The sequence below is a fragment of the Elaeis guineensis genome, chromosome 5 (genome assembly GCF_000442705.2).
Source record: "Elaeis guineensis isolate ETL-2024a chromosome 5, EG11, whole genome shotgun sequence".
NCBI classification, from domain to species: domain Eukaryota; kingdom Viridiplantae; phylum Streptophyta; class Magnoliopsida; order Arecales; family Arecaceae; genus Elaeis; species Elaeis guineensis.
In genome coordinates, this window is record NC_025997.2 from 43,253,898 (window position 1) to 43,259,506 (window position 5,609).

The 5,609-nt window shown below is 41.8% G+C and overlaps 1 long non-coding RNA gene across 1 annotated transcript; it reads left to right on the forward strand.

Moving 5' to 3' along the window:
- Positions 1 to 1,412: 1,412 nt before the first annotated feature.
- LOC105036053 (uncharacterized) lies at positions 1,413 to 3,542 on the forward strand. Its single transcript, XR_012141514.1, has 3 exons — positions 1,413 to 1,553; positions 1,691 to 1,778; positions 3,276 to 3,542. It is a non-coding gene; the product is annotated as an uncharacterized lncRNA (long non-coding RNA).
- Positions 3,543 to 5,609: the final 2,067 nt, after the last annotated feature.

The following is a 5,609-nucleotide window of genomic DNA, read 5'->3' on the forward strand; positions in this document are numbered from 1 at the left end:
TCAAGTGAAAATCATTAGTACCCCTTCAAATGCTTTATAATCATCAAAATCAATCCAAGGAGCAACATCTTCCACACCCCACCTTGACCTCATCTCTTTTTTTATGAAATCTACAAAAAAACCTTTCCCTAAAAACTTACCAATTAGAGCAGCTTTCTATCAAGCACTAGCCCGATTGATATCCTCATCGGGAAAGGACACCACTTGCGAGAACCGCTCTTTCAAAGCCTCCACCTACTCTGCTAAAACCTTGGACGTCTCTTATCGAAAGCGACGGAGCCCTTGAGCCATTTGAGATCGAGATCTCGAGATCTCAAATGGTGGGGCACTGCTTCGACTAGCCGCATGACTAAGAGACGAGCGAATCATCCCTTATGGATGATGATCCGGGTTCTTCGGGAGACTAGGAGAGGGAACCCTCTCCCAGTAGGGCCGATTAGTCTCACTAGTATATTGAGATTCTTCTTGGCAAGACATTTGCAAAACCATAATATGCTCTTTTCCTTTACCTTTCTCACTCATCTCTCTCTTTCTATCATAGACTAAACAGCCATTATAACCTATGTCAATTTTGAAGAAGATACTTTGAGAGTCATTCTATAGTTGAAAGATATAGAATAATGCGAGCAGATTTTAGAAGTCTAAGGCAGTAGTATCCTGCATCTCTATGAATCATGCTCTGCTGTCCCTACAGCAGTCCCTCTTGTCCACAATTCAGGAAAGAGATCAGAAGCTCTGTGGATGTTGAGGCTTAGAGCAAGCTATGTGAGAGATAAAGACATGGCTTACACATCCACATGAATGCTCGTATTAGACTTGGTTCGATGGTATTTTCCATCATATTTGCATTATTGCATGCTAGTCTTTTTTAATTTCTAGCATGCTTGTACGAGGATGCTTTAGGAAGGTTACGACGTAGTTTATTGTCATCCTTGATCCTTGCCGGCACGATCACACCGTGAGGCATTCTAACTAATCTCATTTAGCATTTACAAAGACCGATGTGTTTATGGTATAAGTCAATCCATGGTAGGCAGATGGTTTAACTCAATCCTATGCAGTAGACCACTACATTCACCCTATATGGTGGAATTACTTTCTTAGTTTAAATGGCTTTATGGAAGTGTCTGCTATGCCATTGGAATAAATTGTTTTCTTTTAAATGTTAAATAGATTAATTAGTCTTTATTCAAGAGGAATCCGATCCCCGTCATGGGGGATGACTTTTGAAACAAATAGGTGCCGACCAACCAACAGGGGAACTTTCGTATGTCAAAAGTAATGCCGTGTGCTGGCCGGTTGAGATTTCTTCACCAATAAGAAAACTTTAGAGCTAATGAATGGATAGGCATGTGACGTATGTAGATAAACATCAGGACAAAGGAAGCATCCCTGTAACTTTGCTTCATCTGCGTTTATATATACACCTTTGTTTATACATAGAACTTTGCTCAAGCCAATCTTTTGAGGCACAAAAATCGCTCGACCGACTGCTACTTCCGCCACTTCACAAATGGATTCCTCAGGAGCTAAAGAAACACAACCTCCACCAGGTTTCTCTCTCTTTCTCTCTCACAAGTTCAAGAAATGGAAGCTTTAAACCTTTTTTTTTTTTTCTAGTATTGATCTCTCTTTCGCTCCCCCAAGTTCAAGAAATGGAAGATTTAAACTTTTTTTTCTTCTATGAAAGGGTACCCAACTACTTCAACGCCGCCCAAGAAGCAGCGATGCCGTTCCCGTACCAAGAAGAGAGGCGAGAAAGGTTTCATTGAAGGATGGTGAGCTTTTACATTGCTAATCACTGTTAGGGCCTGTTTGGAAAGGATAGGAATTGCCCAAATCCTATAGGATCAACGGATCCTACGGGTAAAAATCCTGTTTCCTTTCCTACCCGTGATTGAACGATGGGATAAAAGAACGCTAATTCTATAACGAAAATAGAAGTCTCTCTGATGATTTTTTTTTTTTTCCTACGATTGTTTGGGCTCTACCTTCGCACCCCCATCGTCTCCAATCCATCTTTGCCCGTGCTATCTCCTCCTCCAACTGCTCCTCCTGGTCCCTCTCCTTGCTCTCCTTCCACCGCCGCCTTCTCTCCCTCCCCCGGCCCTAATTGGAACCTAAGAAATCCCTCCGATCTCCCTTCAAGTGCTCTCCTTCCTCACACAACTCCGAAAAAGAGAATGAAATGAAAAAAAAAAAAGCGAAAAGAAAAAAAAAATTGATCAATCTATATGGGAAAAGGTCTACCTTTTTAATTTTTTCTGTATTTCCTTTGTTTCCATTGATTTTTCCTATGTTTTCGCCCGTTTTTCCCCTGTTTTCTTACGTTCGATGGCTAGGGTTTTGCGTTGGATGTTTATATATAACAGTTTAAACGATATTATTATATTATTAATCAAATTTTTTTATTAAAAAAAAGAAGCAAGGATTGGTTAAGGCAACAGTTGGTCATCCAAAGATTTGGAGGTCAAATTTCAAATCTGTTCCAAACTCGAAGAGATTTAAATTTTAAATTTCAAAGATACAAAAATATATGTTACCATTTTTTTGATATGAATTATTTTATAATTATAGTAATTAACACGATATTTTGATAATGATGAGTTTATTATTTTGGTAAAAGAAGGATTAGAGAGAAGAAAAGAAGAGAAAGAAGGGAGGGGGAAGAAATCCTAATTTATCATCAAATAGGATTAGTTACCCTTAGAGATTTTGGCTGTAGTTTTTTGAAGGTTTAAGCAAGAACTCTCTAGTGTTGTTGTGGATCACCACCTATTTTGCAGTTAGTTGCACACTCAACCTTCACATCCACCACATTACAGTATTGTTGGGCATTAGGACCAAAGTATAAAATCTCATTCATGTTAAAATCTCTCAGCATCATAATTTTTGAAGGAAAGATATTTAAAACTTGAGATTTCTTTGTTCTAAATATTTTTTAATCTTAACTATAACAATATGACTGTGAAGAACAATACTTATTTGACACTTTTGTTGTATAAAATACATTGTTGATGATAACAATAAGTCCTGTAAAAAAGAAGTGCATTCTTCAATTACATGTTGGATAAGGACTTTCATATCCATGAAATTGCCCATCTTTTACTTTACGCATCCTTTCCCCTTCTAATTCTACCTCAAAAATGTTTAACTATATTTTTTTTCCCGGAGTAAATGTTTTAATATGCTCATTGTTCATAATGCAACTACTCATAGGAAATGATGTTTTCACATTCTAAGGTGATATCCTTATTTAAAATCTCTCCATGCAGTCTTGCTGCGCTTTGTTGTTGTTGGATATGTGAAACTTGCTGCTTATAATGAGTGGAGGCTCATCAGAAGAGGCATGGACGATAAGACTATCATATATGGATGGTGTGAGTATAACATCGTGTTACTTCAGTGGATTGTGAACTTAATGTAATAAACAAGGGGTTTGTGTATGTTTCTTTTGTTGGACAGTCCCGTTTGTACCTCTTATTTTATTGTATTACGTAGTACCAGAAACTATTGTCAGAATATGAAGTCACTTTGCTAAATCAATTATGCAACAAATTATTCAACACTGAAAGGAAGGATCACTAATAAAACAAATCTGGCAGTATGCTGAATTTAAGTAATTATGCAAAATTAACCTGTGATAATTTTGTGAATGGATAATTCATTTAAGAAGCTTATGCATCTAAATACACTTCAAAGAGAAGGAAGAAAATGTTGATATGCTAAGAAAATCTCCATGCATTCAAAGAAAAAGGACAGGATGGGTGAAAGAAGTATAAAAAATAAAAAAGTCGATTCCCCTTCCTGCAAACAAACTAAAAAATAAAGAATGTAATAGGTAAAATAAACCTTTCAATGAACGATGCCTTTGCTTCTCCTCGTTGCTTTCCGGCTTGCTGCCGGTCTTGGGTATGTTGTTTGCGAGCACAATCTTCTATCATGTACAATGGGAAAACAATGGAAGGGGACCTCAAGCAGGCGGTCCCAAAGCATGTTGCAGGGTTTCATCTTAGAAACACACCAAAAATCCCCGCTCCTCCGTCCCCTGCCATTGTTAATACGCAGGAAAAATTAAAAAGGGATCGCACTTCCTCTCCTCGCTTGGCGCCACCATTTTGTATAAAAAAATAAAATGCATATGCTCAGAATGTTCTGAATCCTTGTATATGATTGTGACAATCTCAGACCTGGCCTCACCCAATAATGATTATGCACTCTTCCATTCAAGCCTAGTAGACTAAATATCTAAATATAATCAAATTGATCAATTTTAAGGGATTGTGCTCTAGTATCCCCAAATTCAAATATTATAGGTCAGATCTATTCTCATGTAATTTGTAATATATTATTTAAGTTTCTTGATCTTGTATAAATAGTCAAAATTTATCTAGAGTACATAGTGAATATAAAACTAAACATATGTATGCATAAGTCCTCGTAATAATAGAATGTTTCGGAGGCTAGCTTTAAGTATTTGGCTGTATAGACTCTGTTGGTGCAAAAATCCGCCTGCGCCGGAGAAGCTGGAGTTGAGGAAGCCGCGGTCGCCGCCGGGACCTGCAAGGGAAGTCTAAACCGGAGGTGGGGTTGCTCCGGCAAGACCCTCCGACGCTCAAGTCAGTTCTCTGCCTCAACAAGAATGGAGTGCTCGAACGGAGAATTTAGCAGAGTTTTGAGATAAGGCAAAAGAGCTTAAAGAATAACGTATCTGAGTCCCCCTTTTATAGGCGGGGGAGACAACGGACTGATGGCGACGTTTGTAACCGCCTGGTAGTGGGCCGTCCATGGTCAGGGGAATTGATTGCGAAAGATAATGGAGCAGACACGTGGCCATCATCATGGCCCGCCACATAGGGCCTGTTGCAGGAAGTGGAGCGGCGTCCGTTACTGCTAGTTGTCAACGAGTAGTGGGATCGTGCAGCACCTGTCGCAGGGAGCGGAGCAGCATCATAGCTGTCGACACAGCCTGTCAGAGGGTAGTGGGATCGTGCAGCACCTGTCGCAGGGAGGTGGAGCCGCGTGGAATCCGCTACAGGAAGTGGAACAGGATCATGGCAGTTATTGTTATCTGCCAAAGGACACGGATCTGTTGAGCATGGCTTGGCAGTAGTCGGAGTTCGGCCTTTGTAGGAGTCTGGGAGGAGTCCCCCTTTCGGACGAGGTTGTGGGTGGAGTCCGGCTCCAGCAGCTGATACTGAGGTCGGAGACTGAGGACGGAGCTTGGCTCCCATAGGGATCCGGACGGAGCCATCCTGCTGTCGAAGGAGGAGCCCGGCTCCCGTAGGAGTCCGGGCGGAGCCGTTCTGCTGTCGAAGGAGGAGCCCGGCTCCCGTAGGAGTCCGGGCGGAGCCGTTCTGCTGTTGAAGGAGGAGCCCGGCTCCCGTAGGAGTCCGGGCGGAGCCGTTCTGCTGTTGAAGGAGGAGCCCGGCTCCCGTAGGAGTCCGGGCGGAGCCGTTCTGCTATTGATGGAGGAGCCCGACTCCCGCAGGAGTCCGGGCGGAGCCGTTCTGCTATTGAAGGAGGAGCCCGGCTCCCGTAGGAGTCCGGGCGGAGCCGTTTTGCTGTTGAAGGAGGAGCCCGGCTCCCGTAGGAGTCTGGGCGGAGCC